This window comes from Dasypus novemcinctus, chromosome 20, assembly GCF_030445035.2.
Source record: "Dasypus novemcinctus isolate mDasNov1 chromosome 20, mDasNov1.1.hap2, whole genome shotgun sequence".
Taxonomy (NCBI): Eukaryota; Metazoa; Chordata; class Mammalia; order Cingulata; family Dasypodidae; genus Dasypus; species Dasypus novemcinctus.
The window spans coordinates 5,472,699-5,495,867 of NC_080692.1; the positions used below are offsets into that span (position 1 = coordinate 5,472,699).

General features: G+C 43.5%; 1 long non-coding RNA gene across 1 annotated transcript; it reads left to right on the forward strand.

The window, feature by feature from the left end:
- Window positions 1-16,156: 16,156 nt before the first annotated feature.
- On the forward strand, window positions 16,157-22,068 carry LOC131274752 (uncharacterized). Its single transcript, XR_009182027.2, has 3 exons — window positions 16,157-16,475; window positions 16,562-16,644; window positions 19,825-22,068. It is a non-coding gene; the product is annotated as an uncharacterized lncRNA (long non-coding RNA).
- Window positions 22,069-23,169: the final 1,101 nt, after the last annotated feature.

Consider the following 23,169-nt stretch of genomic DNA (forward strand, 5'->3'; position numbering starts at 1 on the left):
CTTTTGGAATTCATAAATAACATCAAACTGCCACAATCATCTTGAAACTTAGTTCTTACTTCTATGCTTGCCTGGGGTTAAGATACACTATACCCACTACGTAAACCATCCTAGTACCCACGTCAATTACAATTCTCTTCCCAAGAAATTTGGGATACTTGCTCGAGGGAGTTGGGGTTTCCATTCCAAGCGCGCTGGGGTCACCTTCTCAGAGACGAGCGGTTGGTGAGCTGGAGACCGGCCTGGGTGGGAACCCAGGAGCCCCTGGCGCAGCAGGCGCTCCCGCCGGCGGAGGCTCCTCTTTGGCAGTTGCTCTCGCTGTGCCCTTTGACTGGAGTCGGTGCTGTCCCCAGAGCCTCCCTGCAAACCCCACAGCTGCCTCCCTCCGCCTTTGCTCCACTGCCTCGGGGGATTCAATCCGTCTGTTTGAGGCTTGTTTCTACTTTTTAGATTCGTTCCATCTTTCTCTCCAGCAGAGAGGCAACTTTAAGCAGGCATCTGAATGCCGTCCTGTAGGTTCTGCCCGCCTCCCTGTCGGTCTGGTTGCATGGTCAGTTTCTAAATCATCCTGACTCTCACACTCACTTTAAACACACCAGGACACAGGGAATTAGGACTGTGATAAAAGCATCTTTGGGTGGAATCAGAATGCGAAGCTTTACGAGTCAATTACCATTCATTTTGAGAATTTTCCTTTTTTGATCATAGGACAATTCAGATTTCGTTGTTCACCGAGGGCAATTTACCTAAATCGTCAGGGTGGAAATCGGTGCCCGAGAGGAACAAGGCTCACGGTGCCTGCCTGGTGAAGGCCCTGTCTGAAACTCACCTTTGGGGTGTGGGCACACCTACTTAGAGCTACCTGTGGGAGGAGAGAAATAGAAGCCAAGTGCTGCAGAAGAAAATGCAGGTAATAAATGAAGATTTACAAGGGGAGGGCCAAGACCAAGGAAGATGCAAGCAGATCATCCGCACCAGGTCAGAAGCAGATCTCGAAGCTGCTGCCCGTGTGCTCGGTGCCGTATTTTAGGCATGGCCTGAAGAGCTTTGCCGAGATGCACGGGGACTCTTAGCAGGAACCAAGAAGAGCAAGACACACTGCCAAACAATCTGCTTCAAATCTCACAGGCAGCATCCATGCAAGGCAGCCCCTGGAGAACTGTGACCCCAAATGAGAAACCAAGCCACAGAAGCCCTGTGGAAGAATATGCAATTTTGCACCTAAATTTCAAGGTGTCTGGTTCTCTAGCAGGGGTATGGTACAACCGAGAGCTGCAAATTGCCATCCAAACATAAAACAGCATTGCTTTCATGATTCCTCTTATGAATTGTACATGGAAGACAGGAGTGGGGCAGGGCCTCAGTGAATTCGTGTCACAGAGTCTTGTGCAAATCGCAGTTGTCCAGGGACGGGCAGTGACCAGTGGTGTCCAGTTGCCAATGAAGTACCTAACGTTATCACTCTAAGGGGAGTCGGCTTTTCTCTTCCCTTCTGCTTTGCCTGCTTCCGAACAACCGCTGACATTAAGAGGCCCGGGTGCACCTCGGGGCGGGAGATGGCCACCCCCCCCCCCCCCCGCCCTGATGAGGGAGGAGGGCACGCTTTGCTTTGATGCTCAGCTGTACGTTTCCTAATGAGGTCGGCGCGAGCTCAGTCTGCATTTGGATTTCTTTTAAGCCCTGATTATTCAGCAGCCCTGCTGAAATTAGCTGTTCATTTATCCACCAGCAGCTGCTCGCGGGCTTGGACCGTTTGGCTTGTAGATCTGGGCTAAAGCATTGCCGAGTATTTATCTGTTTCAGTTTTGCCTCCATGCCACTTTTGTCTTCTTCTGAGCAAGAGCGCTGGATTCTGAAACCACTAGAATTTCACCATTAAAAAAAGGACCAAGAAATGTGATCTGGGTTGTACAGCACAACTTAGTTCCGACGTGAGACCAGCCCTCTCAGTCCCTCCCACCTGCTTCTCCAGCACGCGACGCTAATGCCTGGTTTGGCTCACGCCGTCACAGCTGCAAAGCAGGGCTGGCCCTCCTGCTTCCCCTGCAGGGCTGCTGGCCGGAGCTCCGCATCAGTCCTCCTGGCACGGCAGAGGCCAAGTCCGCTTCTGGCCCGAGGGGGTGTGGGGCCCACTGCGGTTTTGTCAGAGCTCCAAGGGGGAGAAAATGAAGGATGACATTGAACCAGGGCAGCGTTTTAGTGTCAGGATGGAAAATGGACGGGGCTGGAAGAGATTCATGCGCACATATGTGCATTCACATCAATGCACATGTGCACACGTGTACATGCAGACACATGCATACGCACACAAATACACATGCACACATAAGCACAGCACACAATGCATTCACATCAGTGCACATGTGCACATGCAGACACATGCATACGCACACAAATACACATGCACACATAAGCACAGCACACAATGCATTCACATAAATGCACATGTGCACACATATACATGCACACACGCATACACACAAGCACACATGCATACATACCTGCGGCACACAACGCATTCACATCAGTGCACATGTGCACACATATACATGCACACACCCACACACATGCATACGCACACAAGCACACATGCACACAATGCATTCACATAAATGCACATGTGCACACATACGCATGCACACACATGCATACACATGCACACAAGGTGTGACACACAACATATTCACATCAATGCACACGTGCACACATATACATGCACACACAAGCACACATGCGCAGCACACAATGCATTCGCATAAATGCACATGTGCACACGTATACATGCACACACATGCATACCCACACAAGCACACATGCACACACACGTGCGGCACACGTCTTGGCGTGTGCTGATCCAGATACACTGCACATAGTGCTTTGCTCTTAGTGTTCTGACTTACTATTTAACAATCCTGCTCACCCTGTTCTTTCCTCCCTAAATTTTGTCAGCTGCCCAAGCTAGTTTACCACATTTGTGTTGGTCACAAGTGCAGCGCGTCCTGCCCAAACCCCATGACTATTCAGGGCCATTTGTTCCTGGGACAGGAGGCACCAGCTGCGCCCGTTCTCCTCCAGCCTCTACACCTGCTGTGGACATAGCCACCGCCTTTCCCAGCGTCTGGGGGCGGGGTTCGTGGTTTTATTTATTGTTTCCATGACCACAACCTCGGCGCGCTGTTACTAGACCGCCTTCAGAGCTTATGGATCCTGCCCGTGGTTTTTAAATGGTGTCCCACACCCTGGCACAGGGCTCGTCTCTCAGGGCCTCCTCTGTCAGGCTCGACTCTCTTCCCAAGGTCAGCTGTGAGCTATCAAGCAAACGGTCCATCTCTCCCTGCAGCTTTAGCTGTTTGAAACTTCTCATTTCTGTCACAGGGCAGGGTCAGAATGACAAGGTTCTTTCCTGTGTGTCTTGAGTGATGTCCATTTAGATCAGCCCACCAAGGGGGCAGGGACTCAGCCTGAGTTGTGCCTTCCTGACGTTGCCCAACCAGAAGCTCTAACTTGATTTTCTCACGTAAACTTAATCAGATACCCCTCACTGCACAATGAAAGGGTACCACACCCAGAGGAATAGATTAGTTTACAAACATAATCTTTCTCTTTTGGGGAGTCATAAAATAACCTCAAACTGTCACCGATGGTGACGTCCACTCTGCTTCCAGTTGAGAGGGAGCTGAGATCCCATGGAGCAGATGGAAGGAACTGTCTTGCTTGCAGTTGTAGATACTTTCTTTTTGGGGGGGATGGGCGTTATCCATCATCATCATTTTGTTAATTGTCCTGGGCAAGTCTGCTGATCTGCAGAGTAGGTGTTGGCTGCAATTCTGCTGAGATTCAGGGCTCAACTGGCATATAAACAGACCAAAGATTTAGGTCTCTGGGGCATATATTTAGCAAGTATGGTGCTAATTATAGGTTCAACTAAAAGGGACAGAAGAGCCCTGTGTAAGAAAATTATAAACAAATCTAAATCTGTTATATCGGGGAAGAAGGTTAACATATATTCCAAGGAAATCAGCCCACTTATGGCGAGCTGATTTCCTGGGGTTGTCTGCTCTGCCTCTAGTGTCCAGATGTCCCTAGAGCCCCCAGGAGCCCCTCTGTTTGAGGCACTGTTTAGTGTGGCAGTCAGTGAGATCTGCCTGCGATGGGCATAAGCGTAACCTCTGGCATGACCTCCCGACTCACTTTGAAATCTCTTAGCCATAAAAACTCTTTGGTATTTAACATTTCCCCATTTTGGTCAAGGTTTTTTTCCAAAGGCATTGCTAGTTGGAACTTGATAATAATCCCTGGGTACCAGGGAGGCCCTTTGTTGATGAAAGAGTATTTTTAATGCTCCATTATGCAGAAGAATGCATTATAATGGGGGTAGGCAAGTTCATTCAAGTGCTGTGTTTCAGCAACGTTGAGTGTTAGTGCTGACGAAGATGCGTTGATGTTTTTGTTAAGCTACAGAAAATTAAGAAAAATGGAGTTTTATGTGCTTTTAACATATAAAGCCCAACGGTGAGATGTTAGTTTGAAGCTTGAGCTCCGTTGAGCCCGCTGTCAGTCTGTCCACGTCCCTGTGCTACATGCTCCTCCTGGAACGTCGGCGCCCTTTCTGTAGAAGATGCTCTTTTAAATGCACCTCCACTAGGATTGACTGTCACTCTATGGGATGGGCGGGCCAAGGCCCAGGGCAGGTGGACTCTTGCGGTGGTCAGCTATTCTCCAACATCTGCTCCCATATGTAGGGTTGAATGTTTGTTTACTGAGAATTAGGTGTGTTTGCTTCAAACTCATTTATGCCAGTTGTACTTGTTATTGTAACAATGGAATATAGATAAACATGAAATCAAGCCACAACATACAGTGCCAAAATAAAGAGGGTTGCTATTATGACAAGTGGGCCAAATGCTTCGATAAGAATGAAGGTGAGGGAAGCGGATGTGGCTCAAGTGATAGAGCTTCCGCCTACCATATGGGAGGACCCTGGTTCGATCCCTGGGGCCTCCTGGTGAAAAAGAAGAAGAGGAAGCCTGCCGGCATACTGAGCCAGTGCCCGTGCAAGTGAGTCATGCAGCAAGACGATGACGCATCACAAGAGAGACAAGAGGAGAGTCATGGTGAAGCGCAGCAGAAATCAGGAACTGAGGTGGCTGTAATTCACAGGGAACCTCTCTCCTCATCAGAGGTCTCCAGGATCGAATTCCAGTGAATCCTAGAGGAGAGAAAACGAAAAGAGAAGAAACACAGACAGCAAAAACAGCAGGGCAGGAGGAGGGGAAGGGGGGATATCCCAGAAAGAGAAGGATTATGCTTGTGAACGAAGTCCATTCCCATGGGTACGAGACCCTTTCATCTGGGCTAGTCAGTGAGGCAGGACTCAGGTTGAGTCTCCGTCCTCTTGCTGGGTCTGATAAAAATGGAGACACAGGCAAAGGGAGCCGCCGTGTTTGACCCAGCCCTGTGAGAGAAAGGCCTCCAGTTTCACCCACAGCTGAGCTGCTAGGGGAGGAGCCCCTGAGAGGCTCCTCAAGGAGCTGAGGCCCAGGGACAGATGAGTCATATGTCTGATAGCTTACAGCTGAACTCGGGAAGAAAGCAGAGCCGCCAAGGCTGAGAGGAGGCCCCCTAAGAGACAAGCCCTTTCCAGGTTTGCCCAAAGCTGCTGAAAGGTGGAGACCTCGGTGGAGACAGGCCGCCATCTTGCTTCCCCTCGAGGCAGCTGACTTTGGTGAGAAATCTGTGCCTCGAGGTGGATATTTTCACAACCTTGGAACTCTTAACCTTTTACCCCAAATAAATCCCCTTTATAAAAGCCAACTTACTTCTGGTACTTTGTATCGGCAGCTCTTTGGCAAGCTAAAATAGTATTGCTTAGAGATAATATCCAGGAACTTTCTCCAGTCTGGGGTAAGAATCCCTCATCCTTGCCCCCAGGTGTTTCTCTGTCACAGCGTTCTGTTCCACCGTAACAGTTTGCTCCCTTGTGGGTCTCCTCCAGTGGACTGGGAGCTGGCTGAGGGAGGAACTCGTCTGTAAATCTCCATGTTCTATCCAGGGCCTGAGACAGTGTCTGACTCCAGAGCAGATGAACAAATATTTGTTGAATGAATGTTGAGAGTTTGGACTTTGTACAGGTGTTAATGGAACAACCAAGGAATAAACTTCTTGTGGAAAAACTTGGTTGGTGTGAGGGGGACATTTCTCTGGCATTTAAAATGGTGTGCAATTAGTCTGAAGAGAAATGGCCTGGGGATCACAAAACAACTCCAAGATGTTTTATCAGCAATCTTTGTTCTCTTCTCACATCTTCCTTTAACTGCAGGCTGTTTTTGTAAGTCTTTTTGTCCTGCACAATGGCTCCTCCCCTTCCATTTGCTCTCCGCAGGCTGCCCTCTGTTTCTGGGTGCTAACACGCCAGCAGTGAAGCAGCACTGGTACCAGCCCACGCTGTCTGGGAAAGCCTCCTAATCCGAAACTTTCCGTTTCTAATCTTGTTTATTCTCCTTGTTCTCCTTCTCCAGCCTCAGATCAAGCACATGCTTTTAGTCTGGGAACCTAGGGGAATTCTCAAGTCCACGTATCCTGTTTCCTTTAATAGAGTTGCAACAGCCTAAGCATTAGCTTCATTTTTGTCCTTTATGTTCTCTAAATCCTTGGTCTTAACTCTTTAATCAAATGTCTTGCTTTAATTTACCCTTGCCCCTGTGGCATCTTATTTATGTCTAGCCATGAAATGTTCTGTTCTGTATACGTTTCCAAAAGTGGCTCGCAGGAGGAAATATTTCATCCAAAGTGAGCACTGCAGTTTAAACACTTAAGAGTTTAAAGTGAAATCGTCTGCAGTAGGAGTCAGTTACAGAACAGAAATGACAGCCAGGGCTTAATAGCAAAAGTTTAAAATGAATCCAAGTAATATAAGCAGCAGTTTCCTTTTGTGGTTCCAATGCATTTTTTAAAAAAGATTTATTTATTTCTTTATTCCTCTCCCCTTCTCCTCCCACCCCCGCCCTGAGTTGCCTGCTCTCTGTGTCCATTCGCTGTGTGTTCTCCTGTGACCGCTTCCATCCCTATCAGGGGCACCGGAATCTGTGTTTCTTTTTTTTAAAGATTTATTTATTTATTTAATTCACCCCCCCTCCCCCGGTTGTCTGTTTTCTGTGTCTATTTGCTGCGTCTTGTTTCTTTGTCCGCTTCTGTTGTTGTCAGCGGCACAGGAAGTGTGGGCGGCGCCATGCCTGGGCAGGCTGCACTTTCTTTCATGCTGGGCAGCTCTCCTTACGGGGCGCACTCCTTGCGTGTGGGGCTCCCCTACGGGGGGGGACACCCCTGCGTGGCACGGCACTCCTTCCGCGTGGGGCTTCCCTATGCAGGGGACATCCCTGCGTGGCGCGGCACTCCTTGCGTGCATCAGCACTGCGCATGGCCAGCTCCACACGGGTCAAGGAGGCCCGGGGTTTGAACCGCGGACCTCCCATGTGGTAGATGGACGCCCTAACCACTGGGCCAAGTCCGTTTCCCCTGTGTTTCTTTTTGTTGCGTTATCTTCTTGTGTCACTCTCTGTGTGGGTGGCGCCATTCCTGGGCAGGCTGCACTTTCTTTCACGCTGGGCGGCTCTCCTTACGGGGTGCACTCCTTGTGCATGGGGCTCCCCTATGCAGGGGACACCCCTGCGTGGCGCGGCACTCCTTGCGCGCATCAGCATTGCACATGGGCCAGCTCCACATGGGAAAAGGAGACCCGGGGCTCCATTTCTTTCCAGGCTCAGCTGCTCTGTTCCTCTGTGTGTTTACTTCCTGGGCTCCAGCTCAAAATTCCAACCTCCCTTCTCTGCAGTGTGGTTTCTCTGTGAGTTCCTACCCACCAAGGGGGAGAGGATGCAATGTCCTACTGATGTGGCCCAATCAAAGCCTTAGTCATTATTTAATCAAGTAGAAGTAAAACCTCTGAATCCAAAACACTCTAATATGCCCAGAGGAAAAGACCAGTTTTCAAACATAATCTAATATTTCTTTTTGGAATTCATCAATAATATCAAACTGCTATACAGGGTCAAAATAAGAAAATCAATAAGATTTCTGTATGCTAGCAATGAATAATTGGAAATTGAAATTTTAAAAAATTTATAATTCACAGTAGAATAAAAAAGAGAAAGTTTCTTAGGAATAAACCTAACAAAATATGTGCAAGATTTGCACATGGATGATGGAAATCTACAAAGACCTAAGTATATGGAAAGATACCATGTTCATGGATCAGAAGGTCAAATATTGTTACGATGTTGCGGTGGTTTGTAGCTGCACATCCCAGAGAAACGTGTTCTTAACTTAATCCTCTCCTGTGGGTGTGAACTCCTGTAAACGGGACCTTTTGATAAGGTTTCTCCAGCTCAGGGGCGGGTCTTACCCCTTTGCTGAAGGTTTTACAGGGAAGGTCACAGAGTGAGAGAAGGTCAGCGGGGTCAACCAGAAGCTGAGCTTTCACAGAGCCTGGACGAGAAGAGAGAAGCCAGGAGGCTCCACTGTGGGCACTGCCGTGTGATAGAAAGGCCAAGGAGCAGCAATGGCCAGCAGTCGGCTCCCACATCCACAGTCTTCTGGGAGAAACAACAGCCTTGCTGATGCCTGGATCTTCTACTTCCCTCGGCCTCAGAACTGTGAGCCAATAAATCCCCGTTGTGCAAGCTGACCCATGGCATGGAGTTTGCTTTGGCAGCTTGGAAACTAAAACAGATACCAAAATGACCTGTGAATTCAATACAGTCCCATTAAAACCTAGCAGATTTATTTTTAAAGAAATCAACACACTCATTCTAAATCGTATACGAAAAATAAAGGACCTAGAGCAGCCAAATAATTTTGAAGAAGAGCAAAGTTGGATGATTCAGATGACATGATTTTAAGCCTTACTAGAAAGCAAGATAAACAAGATGGTGTAGTATTGATGAAAGGATATATAAATATACATGTAGATGTACATATATGTATATAAATTATATGTATGTACATAAATGGAACAGAATAGAAAATCCAGAAATAGACCCAAATTTATGTGGTCCATCAATTTCTAACAGTTACCAAAAGTCATTCAATGTAATAGTCTCTGAACAAAGGATGCTGCAACAACAGGATATACATATACGTTTTCAAAAAGTGAAACTCAAACCTTACCTCTCACCTTATGCAAAAATTTACTTGAAATAGGTCATAGATGTAAATGTAAAAGCAAACCTATAATATTTCTAGAAGAAAATATAGAAGAAAATATTTGCGACCTTGATTTAGGCAACAGTTTTGTAGCTAGGACACATAACAAACACAAACAGTAAAGGAAAAAAATGGTGCATTTAACTTTATAAATTTTAAGAATTTCTGCTCTTCAAAAGACATTGTTATTTTTTTTTTGAAGCAAGCTGTGGACTGGGAGAAAATATTTACAAAATATACATCTGATAAAGGATTAAGAATTCTTACAACTCAATAAATAAGAAAACTCACAACACGCTAAAAGAAGAGGCACTTCACTAAAGAAGATAAACAGATGGCAAACAAGCACATGAAAAGATGCTCAACATCATCAGCACATTAAGGAAATGGAAATTAAAACTACAATGATATATCACTATATACCTGTTAGAATAGCTAAAATTAATTAACTAATTAATAAAAAACACAGACAATATCAAGTGGTGATGCAGTTGCAGAGCAACTAGAATGGTCGTGCATTGCTGGTGGGAATGTAAATACAGTTTGGCAGATCCATAAAGCAAAATATACATTTATCATACAACCCAACAGCCCCACTCTGAGATATTTGTTGTTGTTTTTCAATTTACTTCCCAAACAAACATTCCCTTTTCCTCACCTTCTAGCATTGAATACATTCCTAGGTATTTACCCAAAAGAAATGAAAACACAAGTCCCCAAAAGGTCCTGTATGAGAAAGTTTATAGCAGCTTTATTTATTGTCACCCAAAACTGGAAACAACTCTAATGTCTATCAACTCTAAGTGGATAGGTTACATCCATACAACAGAATACTGCTTGGTAAGAAAAGAAACAGACTGATCCATGCAAGAACATGGATCTATTTCAAAAGAATTATGTTAAGTGAAATAACCATGTATCTGACGTTCTGGAAAAGACAAAACAGAACAAAATCCCAACTATGGGGCAAAAATCTGATCAGTAGCTGCGAGGACCGGAGCATGGGAGGAGAGACTTGATCACCAAGGGGCATGAATGAACTTTTCCAGCTGATGAAAAAGTGGCTAAACAACTGTATACATTTGTCAAAACTCAAGGAACTATATATCAAAAAGAGTGAGTTTTACTGTAAGTAAATAATACCCCCAGAAAACTGTCTTTCAAAAAAAAAAAATTCTGGTATACTGAAATTGGAAAACCAAAAATACTTTTAAAAAATATAGGACCCCCGATTCTGGAGCCAGTCTCTATTTCACAGTTGTCTGATTTGAGGGACTAAAACTGTTAGGATGAACTGAAATTAGTAAAAATCAGTAGAGCTTCCCCTGGCTGGAAATTGCGGAACAAAATCTCCAGGGAGCTGTGGTTGGCCTTGGGGGCTGCTGTTCTGGTTGTTACTGGGAGCAGCACTTAAGACTGTGCAGGGTTTGGACTGCGCCTTGAAGGTTGAGGGGCTACAGGGCTGCATCATGGCTCCTGAGTGTGCCTTGGGCTATTTCTTTGACTTTCTTCCTATATGCTATTTTTCCTTTTGGCAGCCGTCCCCTAGGTATGGCCATGTTCTGGAGAGCTTGTCCTTGGCGTTGATCTGCCTTGGTTTGGGGCTTACGGCTCTTCTTTTGTCATACTCCCATATAGACAGCTGTGTCCAGGTTTCCTTAATTCTAAGACGCCATCAACTATGAAATTATGCCATAGCAAGCTTTGAATGGGAGAATATACAACTTCGTGGGAAATGATATTCCATGTCCACTAGTTTCATTTGAGGTAGTGTCTCCTGGATGGTCGAATCCATCCTCAGTAGGATCTTAAGCTCACTTCCTGTTTCCGTCTGAGAACCCTGCATATCCCCAGGGATCTAAACCCTAAAAGGACTCGGCCTTCAGGTGCAGCCTCCTCCTCTTTGCAGATTCTTTTCTTCTGAATGTGCAACAATCCCTTACAACCCACAAAGCAAGAATCACACTCCTGCCTCGGCAGGAAGCTTTGTTTCCTGGTTTTACTTCACAAGCAAGAAGCAGGCTGTCACCTTCAAATCAAATCTTAAAATATCCCAAATCCTGTTCCTTCCAGCTTCCGTCACCCTTTCTTCCTCCCATCTCTATTCACACTCAGGCTTGCCTCTCCCTCTTCCTTCTCTCCTTGCTTCCTCTCCTCTCCCTTCTCTTCCTCCTCCTGCTGTCAGACCCCCACTTGGCTTTTATTTCTTTTTTCTTTTCCCCATTCTCTTTGACTATTAGAAGGGGCTGGTATGTATCTTTCATTATCGCTGAATTTACTTAATAAAATTTTGTGTTCTCCGTTAAGCCTGGAAGAAAATCTGCCACAAATCTGACAGCACTGTACCCACCAGATCCTCTACCTTCGTTTGCCTTAAGCCCTGAAACTGTACCTCGATCAGCTTCTTGGTGAAATTCCAGCTCATGCATCATCGTATTTTCTACCTTGTCAATAGTGCCCTGGGCTTATCCTGTGTCATGGGGAGAACACCGAGAATTGTGGAAATTGTGGAAAAAATTCCCCTTTCATTTGCCCTGATATTTTTTTCCCTTTATATATATAAATATATATATATTTTTTGAGAAGTTGTTGGTTTACAGAAAAATCATGCAGAAAATACAGAGTTCTTATGTATACCCCCCACACACAAAAACACACTTTTCCCCCTATAACTGATACTTTGTATTTGTGGAACTTTGTTAAAATTGATGGGAAAGTATTATTATAATTGTGCTATTAACTATAGTCCATAGTTTACATTAGAGTTCACTTATGTGTTGTAAAGTCCTATGGTTTCTTTTTTAAAAAAATTCTAGTAACATATACAACCTAAAATTTCCCCTTTAAACCGCGTTCAGATATACAATAGAGTGGTACTGATTATAGTCACAATTTTGTGCCATTATCCATTACCAAAACTTTTCTCTTTCCTGAAACAGAAATTCTATACCAATTAATTATTATCTCCCCATTCTCCACCTCCACCCCAGCCTCCGGTAACCTGTATTCTAGTTTTTAACTTTACAAATTTGCTTATTCTAATTATTTCATATCAGTGAGATGACAGAATATTTGTCCTTTTGTGCCTGGTTTATTTCACTCAACACGGTGGCTTAGCAAAGTTCATCCATGTTGCATGTATCAGAACTTCATTCTGCCCTGGTATTTTTTGAAGTGTGAGTTTTCCCTAACTCTACAGAGCCACTAATCAGATTCTTCTCCTACATTAAAGTTGTCTTAGAACAAACATTCCAGTAACGTGCCTTAAGTTCGACTTTATAGTCACTCGTTCTGTCACCTACAAAAAGATCAGAATCATTTTTTTTTTAAATGAGGTCTCTAAGGACCTTTAACACAGCAGGAAAACATTTGTCATCTTCTAGAAAGAGCTACAATAATTATAAAATGTTTGAAGGAATAAATTATTGAGTTAAGTTTTGTGATTATTTAATACAAATGGAAAGTAATATAATAATGCTTTAAATAAAATCTTACTGAGATTTTAATATAAATCAATAAATAGCTCTTTTTATGACCTCAGTGCTAGACACTGAAGGAATGAAAATGTTGACTCCTGCCTTCAAGAATTGCAATGGTATCACAGAAAAAAGATATGTACAAATGATTATGATATATGACAGATGATAGATTTGTTAGCTTTTTCAGTGTAGATACTGTCCTTTTTACTTAACTTATTCTCCCCCTAAATGTAGTTCATACCTTTCCAAACAGAGATACTTAATAAGTATTTCATGAATATTAAGTGTTATAAAAGGAAAGTAAAGGAAGCATTAGTATATATTCCAGGAGTTAGAGAAGGCCTCATGATGAAAAAGTGTTTAAAAACTGTATACATTTGTCAAAACTCATAGAGTCGTACTTAATCTATGATAAGATTGAGCTGAACATTAATCTATGAGTAGAATTTGGATCTGTCCAAAGTACATGGGACACATCCCTGTCAGAAGGAACAGGATGAACAAAGATTCAGATTTTGTAAGGCACAGTAAACATTCATTCATTCTATCTTATGTAAGGCATGGTACCAATGCCCAGGTCAATTTTTATTACATTTTCAATGACTTCCCTACAACATGAAAAATTTATTATTCCTTGCTATTAGTGGAAGTGATAATTTGCTCCAAAATAAGTAAGGATGATAAAAGGACATATTAATTCCAAAACCAAATGAAATTTTATAGATTTTATCTTGGGATTCACATCTACTTTGAAAAGACAGAAAAAAAAAACCAGGAACTGAATTAAATCTATTATCCAAATTAGTAGAGCATATCAGAAAAATTCTATGAAAGAAGAAATGTCCAGAGTCCTTCATAACCTGGGCTCATCTATGTCATCCAAAGTGTACAAAGAAAATAGCTAATTAGGAAACAAATGGGAAACAAGTATCTAGACATATGCTTTGGTAATTGTTCATAAATAACATTTGAGTTCCAACTCTTTCTAAATCCTTAAGAAGCAAATATTACTTTGCCTCTAACAAGGGACAAGACTCCTGGGGATGAACCTCCCTGGCACCAAGGAATTACTGCCAAACACAAGCTGGTGATGCAACTAGAAAAAGACCTCAAATACAAGGGGAAAATGGTAAAGACAAATGAGTTTATATGGCTAAGAGACTTCAAAATGAGTCAGGAGGTCATCAGAGGGGTCGCGCTTATGCATGTCTCAACAGGATCTCAGAGATAGCCAAAGTAGATACAACCCCAGGTGGTGGTGCTCCTAAGGGCTATGGAGACACCCAGGTCCTATGGTCATGACAGATGGCTCTGGAGTTCAGTGCCTTGCCAACGGACCCTAATTTGGAATTTGTGCTCCTGACTGTGATAGAGTTGGGCTCATATGTGACCTCTCTACACATGCCTCCTCTGTCACTTTTACTGAAACTGTGGTTGGTGCTGGGGTTGGTGTATGCTCAGGAGACTTGAATCTTTGGACTGTCCATGTACCAGCTGGGCCCTGAGCCTCAGCAGAGTTGCAGCACCTACTTTCTGGTTTGTTGGACTTACCCAGGCCAGCTAACAGGGAGGTGATGATGGTCAACCACCACACCAGGGAACTGAGAGAGTCTACAGCTATAAGCAGGAGAATTTCATCCACCAGCCATGTGGAATCTAAGCTCCCTCTTGATTTAGAGGTGGAGTGGACATTGTCATCCCAGGGTCCTCAGGATGGAGGAATAAAATATGGATTAGAATGAACTTTCTAGTATTCTTCTATAGAATTATTGTGACTCTAGCAATGGAAGAAATTATATCACTGATATGGAGATAGTAGTCACAGGAGATGCTGAGGGTAGGGAGAGGGGGAAAAAGAGGTGTGATATGGGGGCATTTTCTGGACTTGGAGTTGTCCTGAATGATATTGCAGAGACATATGCAGGACATTATATATCCTGTCATATCCCACTGAATGGACTGGGAGAGAGTGTAAACTACAATGTAAACTATAATCCATGTTGTGTAGCAGTGCTCCAAAATGTACTCATCAAATGCAATGAATGTACTATATTAATGAAAGAGGTTATTGATGTGGGAGGAGTGGGGGAAGTGGAGAGTGGGGTATATGGAAACCTCATACTTTTTATTGTAACATTTTGTGTGATTTATGTATCTTAAAAAAAAAAGATAATGAAAAAAAAGAAGCAATTATTTCTGGAGATGTGTAAAGTTCTTTCCAAGTAATAGACCTCATTAATGCAACTGATAATCATAAGACAAGACATTGTTCTATAAGAGTAAATTTCACCAGCTTCTATATATTTTCTTATTTTTCCATTCAGTTGAACTCATTAGCATTGGATCCAAAAGATAATTGTTTGGGGAAGAAAGAAAATTATTTCTTAAAGAAAGAAGTAACTAAATCTTATTATAAGAAAGCCCAATTGTCTGGATTTGGCGGAGGAAGCACTATGTGATTTATTATATGAGATCGGCCTAGTTGACATGATTTGGGGGGTGGTGAATACTGCATAGGGTGGACAGAAGGAAAGCAGTGTTAGCGGATGTGCAGGCAATGAGGCTTAGGTACCTGTGGTCCAGGCAGAATCTGATAGAAATAGAGAGGGAAATGTGGATGTGAGAGAAAGCAAGGACTTGGTTTTGTGACTAAGTGGACATGGGGCCCGAGAGAGGAAATGAAGAGTGTCCCGAGGTTTGTGGGGCAGAGAGGTTTTTTTAGGATTCTCTTGACAAAGGGGCATATGGGCAAGTGGAGAGTGAAAATAAGAAGTCCTGCTTCTCATTAATCACACTGATAAGCTGTCTCTCAAAAGAAGAATCTCCAACCATGCCGAGTTGTCATTAGAAATCGTTCTTAAAAATCACTTTTCATGGCCCTAGGTTCCTCCTATTCTGATGGTTTTAATTGCTGCTTCAATTTATTGAAAGGCTGTGGTACTCTGCCGTTTTTTAAATTTCATCCTGACTCAGTCATGGCAAGCTGTATTTTTCTAGGAATTTTTCTACTTGCTCTAAATGTTCATATAAAGTTGTTCATAGTATTTCTGTGATTTTTTTTTTTTTACCCTTTAAGTATCTATAGTTATATCTCCATTTTCATTCCATATATATATATATTTTCACTTATTGCCCCCTTCTCCCCCTCTCTCTTTCTGTCATCATTTTGGGCAGATCTTTGCCTGTTTTATTGGTCTTTTAACGGAAAACATAGTTTGTGTTACATCTTTGCAGTTTCTTTGTTTTATCTTTAAAAGGCTGTTGTTTGTACTCTAAGGGGATGAGAGCATGTGGCTTACGCAGTTGTTGTAAAGAGAAACGAGCTGGGAAAGGCAGGTGCACGTACGTCAAAGCAGAGTTTCCCACAGTGTGCCTCGGCAGCTGACTTTGAGGAGCAAGGTCATCGGTGCAAGCCAGACTCTGAGGTTGTCTGGGCGATGACAGCGGCTGCCTGAGAGGCGATGGGAAGAAACACGTCCAGAGAGCACTTTCAGTGGCCCGAGAAGGGCTCCATTCTTCCATCATTCTTTCTTCAGATCTTTTTCCTTATGAAGTGCAAACTTTTACTAATAGGAGCATTCGCTGCCTTAAAGCTAACATTAGTCAGAATCTTGGCTCACGTTAAACTAAGCAGAACAAATAGTGAATGCTATCATTCAAATAGTGCTTTTTTTTTGAGGTACTGGGGATTGAACCCCAGACCTCCCATGTGGGGAGCAGGCGCTCCACCACCCGAGCCACATTCTCCCTTGATAAGCAGTGCTTTTGAAAGCCCAGGCAACATCAGCCCTTCAGGTATGTGGGGACACACGTCTCCGGGCAGAGCTAATGAGCAAACCTTCGTGGGCAGGCTTTAACTGGAGCTGCCATTTGGACTTTAGGTGCGAGCTCAAGGTGCATGGAGCAGCCGCCTTCCCAGCCAAGTCGGGACAGCAGCACCATTAGCGGTGGACTTTTTGGTCGTGTGAGTAACACCCCTCTCTGAGATGGAACCTTTAAGCATTAGATCTGGAGGAAACTGAAGCCGAAAATGCATTAAATATCTTGTCCAGAGACACCATGGTAGTTGGTAGCAGAGGCATGATTAGAAAGCATCTCGAGTCTGAGCTGACCTCTTGTTTTCCGTTATGCTGCATAAAATGGCACTCAACTAGTTATCACCAGTGCAAGCATTTCAAGGAATGCTTCCTGCTGATAGACACTGTGTGTGTCCCTGGAGTGGATATTGGAGAGGAGAGAAAAAATTGGAGCAAAATGTAGAATGTTTCCAGTACTTTGGCCATTTATATTATGTATTAGCCATTCTGGTGATGAAAATAACATACAGGAATTTTCTCTATTATGCTTAAATGCAGAGATGGTTTGTTTACTAAATATCCACTATGAAGATATTGTAATTTTTTTTTTTTTGGCAGGATGAGGGTGTGATCGTTTTTTCCCCTGCCCTTAGCTTTTTAGAGATTTTAGTTTAAATATACAGGAAGGCTCACAGGAAATCCCTTTTTTTTCTGGTATTGGAGTCATGTAAAGAAAAAAGACATAAAACTCAGTTCTTTGTCACATTCAGTAGTTGTTTATGTGAATACCAGCTGTTTCTCTTAACTTTTATGGGATCTTCCTTGACCAGTTAGAACCACTATTTTATCGAATCCTTTCGATTTAAAATTATAAAAAACAAAGAGCAAGTGTTTCATAAAAAATAAGTTCAACATTTTGGGCAACCCATGAATTAAATGTGTTCAAATCAAAACTATTATAAATGGTAAACTATATAGAAATGGCAAAATGTCCAGTTACATTATGAAATAGAGCTCTGTTTGGAGCTTGCAAATTGCCTTGCAGTAAGTAACTTCTCCAGGGAACCATATTCGCCTTTATTGTTGGTGCTATTAGCATATTTAATGAGGTGATTACATTCTTTTGTGCAAAAATGCCCATGAAAAGAAGCTATTTTAATATAACAGCTCATCCTCTGGCTCATAGTATTCATACATTCTTTCAGACTTGGGTATATCATCTCGATTCTTTCTAAGTACTACTATTTAAAAAGGTTCATATATGCTATATTTGCTTGGCAAACCACAAACTTTTTCACCCTCGTTTCCACAAATGAGTTCTGTAAGTCCTTTCATTGAAAACCCTTATCCTTATGGGTTAAAAAATATGCTTTAATGATATGCAATAGCAGTGCAAACTAGTTAGGCGAAATAAAGCGAACACTCTTGGACTTGTATAACTGTGCCATTTAAAGTGGCACAATTGCGGTGTCATATTCTTTTATTTTTTTAAAGATTTATTTTATTTATTTTTCTCCCTGTTCCCCTCCCTCCACCCCAGTTGTCTGTTCTCATGTCCATTTGCTGTGTGTTTTTCTTTTTGTCCACTTCCGTTGTTATCAGCGGCATGGGAATCTCTGGTTCTTTTGTTGCTGTTGTTGCGTCATCTTGTTGTGTCAGCTCTCCGTGTGGGCAGCACCACTCCTGGGCAGGTTGCACTTTCTTTCACGCTGGGCGGCTTCCTTATGGGGTGCACTCCTTGTAGGGGGACACCCCTGCGTGGCATGGCACTCCTTGTGCGCATCAGCACTGCGCATGGGCCAGCTCCACACAGGTCAAGGAGACCGGGGGTTTGAACTGCAGACCTCCCGTGTGGTAGACGGACGCCCTAACCACTGGGCCAAGTCCGCTTTCCAAGAAGCTTCTAAACATTGTTTTACTTTTTCTTTTTTTTTCTAGTAACTTCTATTTGGGTCATCGGGGTTCAGTGAAGAATTGTTACCCATTGTATTAGTCAGCCAAAGGGGTGCTGATGCAAAATACCGTAAATTGGTTGGTTTTTATAAAGGGTATTTATTTGGGGTAGGATCTTATAGATACCAAGCCATAAGGCCTAAGTTTCTTTCCTCACCAAAGTCTATTTTCATGTGTTGGAGCAAGATGGCTGCTGATGTCTGCGAGGGGTCAGGTTTCCTGGGTTCTTCCCTTCCAGGGTCTTGCTTCTTTCTGGGTTCCTTCCTGGGGCTTGCTTCTCTTTCCTCTGTGAGCTGACTTCCCAGGGCTCCAGCTTAAGGCTTCAGCATCAAACTCCAACATCAAAACTCCAACATTAAGAACCCTCAACTCTGTCCTTTGCCGGAGGACATTAGGACACATGTCAAGCCAATCAAAGCCCTAATCATAACTTAATCATGCCCAGGTACAGACCAGATTGCAAACATAATCTCCAGTATCTATTTTTGGAATTCATAGCCATATCAGACTGCTACATCCATTAAGCCATGTAGTAGCTCGGCTGTTACCTAAAAACCTGGTGCTTCTGGTTTATCTCAGTAACTGATGAACTCTGTATGTGAGGCTTCCCGAGCACCTGCCTGCCCTCACATTTGATGTTTTATGCTTAGAGCACCTGTCAGCCTGTCTGTCCGTCCATTTATATATATATATATATAATATATATATATATATTTCTGATTGTAGAATGGTCTCGTAGTTTTCCAGGCTGCAATGAAAAAGACAACACATTAGGAATTTGTTGTTGTACAGGTTTGAGGCTAGGAGAAGCCTCAGATTGAGGTGTCAGCAAAGGGATGCTTTCTCTCCAAACTCTGTAACATTCCGGGGCTGGCTGCCAGCCATTCTTGGGGTTCCTTGGCTCATAGCCCCGCTTGCATCCCATGGTGGTATCTTCTCCTTTCTCTGCTGGGTTTTGTTGTCTTCTAGCTTTCCTTGACTTCTAGGTCCTGGCTCCTTCCCAGGGCTTTCTCTTACTACGTCTGAATTTCTTGTGATTTTAAAGGACTGCAGTAATCTGAATTAAGTTCCACTCTCCTTCAGTTGGGCCACATCTAAGCTAAAAATAGCATCTTCAAGAGATCCTATTTACAGTGGCTTCCTACCCAGAGGAAGTGGCTCAAGAGTGAGATCATGACTAAATTAGGGGACATAATTCAATCTTCCACAGTTTCCAAAATTCCTGGCCCCTGGAACACACACAACCTTTTCCCAGTTATTCAGTCCTACACGAATCTAGGTACTGCTGTGAGGGGATTTTGCAGATTAATTAAAGTCTCAAATCAGTCGACCTTAAAATAAGGATAGTGTTGGTGTGGGCCTGACATAACCATGCGTCCTTTAAATCAAATCAGAGATCGGAAGAAGGAGAAGGATCCGATGCGCCATTGCTACTGAACGATGGGGATGGCCACGTGGTAAGGACGCAGGTCCCCGTTAGGAGCTGAGGGCAGTTCCTGGTGGACAGCAAGCAAGGAACTGGAGGCCCAGGCCTGCAGCTGCCAGGAACTGAACTCCGTCAGCAGCCTGAGGGTGAAGAGGACTTCAAGTTCCCTGGAGCTGAGCCGCAAGCCCTGTCTTGCAGGCTGCTGCTTTTGGCTCTGCCCCGCCTGGGCTTCTGACCTGCTGCTAACAGGGGTGATAGCTGAAGCTGCTAAAGCTGTGGCTATCAGTTTTGCAGCAAGAGGTAACTGATACTCTGATTTAAAGCCTGGTCCATCTTAGCTTCTGAAAAATCCTAAAGCTTTTGTTCTCTTCTTTTTCTAAGTCTCTTTCATTCTTATTTTAAACAAAAACAAATAAGCAGAAGTCAAGAATATCCATTCAGGGCAGGAAGTCAATCTCTAGCTACTGAGCCTGCTGTTGTGGGCATTTGGCTTGTTTATCATCAGAATGATTTCCCTGGAGGATAGCTTCATCACCTGTCCCCGTGCCCTCCCAGCGCAGTTCCTCAATTCTGAGTCGGGGGAAGATTGTTTGCGAAGAGGGCCGTAGTAATTCCTCTAATGCTAGTCCTCAGGTCCCTTTGCAATCGACTACCTCTTATACCATCAAGAGATGGCGTCCATTTCCCCAAAATGGGATTTGGACTGGCTCTGTGACTGGCTCGGACAAGAGAATGCAGCAGCCTGACCTCGAGGCTAGACCTCAGGAGGACTTACAGCTGCCTCTGGTCCCCTTGGGCCCAGCCTCCATGCTGGGGGGCTGTGTGAAGGGGACCCGAGGCCCCCGAGCTGACAGTGCCAGGCAATCACTGGACACCAAGGCCACCCGGGGCCAGCTGGTCCCTGGCCAACACGAAAGAGCCTAGCTACGCCACACGGAGCAGAGATGAGCCAGCCCAGCTGACTCGGCCCGATTTGCCAACCTACAGAATTGTGAGAAAATAGACTGTTCTTCTTTTAAGCCACTAAGTTATTTTTTAAATTATCCTTTTTTATAAGTTAATAGATCATACAAAACGTTACATTAAAAAACGTAAGAAGTTCCCATATACCCTACTCCCCACCACCTCACCCCCATCATTTTTTTATTGTATTTTTTGAAGATACATAGATCACAAAAATGTCACATTCAAAAAATATATGAGGTTCCCCTAGACCCCCCATCCTCCTCACCCCACTCCTCCCACATCAACAACCTCTTTCATCATTGTGGCACATCATTGCTCTTGGTGAATACGTCCTGGAGCACTGCTGCACCGCATGGATAATAATTTACATTGTAAATTACACTCTCCCCCAGCACAGTCAGTGGGTTATGGCAGGATATATAATGTCCAGCATGTGTCCCTGCAATATCATTTGGGACAACTCCAAGTCCTGAGAATGCTCCCACATCACATCCCTTCTTCCCTTTCCCTGCCCTCAGCAACTACCATGGCCACTTTCTCCACGTCAATGCTACAATTTCTTCCATTACCAGTCACAATAATTCTATAGTAGAATACCAGTAAGTCCACTCTAATCCATATTCTATTCCTCCATCCTGTGGACCCTGGGATGGTTTTGTCCACTCCACCTCTATATCGAGAGGGGGTTAAGCTACTAAGTTTTAAAGGTTATTTGTCATGCAGTAATAGGCAACTAATATGGACATTCAAGAACACGACTTTAAAAATGTGATTTTAGGGAAGCGGACTTGGCCCAGTGGTTAGGGCAGACCTACCACATGGGAGGTCCGCGGTTCAAACCCCAGGCCTCCTTGACCCGTGTGGAGCTGGCTTATGTGCAGTGCTGATACGCGCAAGGAGTGCTGTGCCATGCAGGGGTGTCCCCCGTGTAGGGGAGCCCCATGCGCAAGGAGTGCACCCTGTAAGGAGAGCCGCCCAGCGCAAAAGAAAGTGCAGCCTGCTCAGGAAGGGCGCCGCACACACGGAGAGCTGACACAACAAGATGATGCAACAAAAAGAAGCACAGATTCCTGTGCCGCTGACAACAGAAGCGGACAAAAAAGAACATGCAGCAAATGGACACAGAGAACAGACAACTGAGCGGGGAGAGGGGAGAGAAATTTAAAAAAAATCTTAAAAAAAAAAAGCGAAACAGTATTTACAAAAAAATGTGATTTTAAAATAAAAATTATTTCTTTTTAATAGATTGCTATCTGTTAGAATGTTCATGCATGCAGTGCAAAATTTCAGATACAAAAGAGTGTACAGAAAAAAAAAAAAGTATACCGAGGAGTGGATGTGGCTCAAGCGGTTGAGTGCCTGCTTCCCATATAGGAGGTCCTGGGTTTGGTTCTTGGTGCCCCCTACAAACAAAAACAAAAGACAAACAACAAGCAAAACAAATGGAAAAACCAACTCAGGGCTCAGTGGTTGAGTGCTGGTCTCCCACATATGAGGTCCAGGGTTCAGTCCCTGGCTTTGGTGCCTAAAAAAAAGTATACAAGTAAAAACAAACGTTCCTCCTTTAGGGCCTTGTTAATTGTTAAGCTTTTTCATCTTTTTGAAGTTCTTTGGGATGATATATAAGACATATACTAATTTCAAGATTGTACATAGGGAAAATGACCAAAATAGAAGATAAAGAACAACAAAACTTATTCCAAATTGATTTCCTTTGTTCCACTTTATGTCCCCGAAGGCTCATTTCTGCTCTCTTCAGTTTTCCTTATGGATGAGTTTAAAGTTTCCTATAATCCGATGTACAGAAAATCCTGAAAAATCAACACAAAACTACTAGAGCTAATAAGCAAATTCAGTGAAGTGATGAGGTACAAGATCAACAAGCAAAAATCAGTAGCATTGCAATACACTAGTAATGAACAATTAGAAGAAATCAAGAAAAACTTTCAGTTACAACAGTATCTGAAAAGAATCAAAATATCTAACTAAGGCTGTAAAGTACTTGTACCAAAAAATTATAAAACATTGCTAAAAGAAATCAAAGAAGACCTAAATAGACAGAAGGACATTTGTGTTCATGGATGGGAAGACTAAATGTTGTTAAGCTGTTATGTTTACCTGAAGTGATGTACAGATTTAACGCAATCCCAATCAAAATTCCAACAACGTTCTTTGCAAAAATGGAAAAGCCATTCATCACATTCATATGAAGGGTAAGAGGTCCCAAATAAGTCATCTTGAAAAAGAATGAAGTTGGAGGACTCACACTTCCCAGTCTTAAAACTTATTACAAAGTCACAGTAATCCAAACAGCATGTTACTGGCACAGGACAGACATACAGACCAA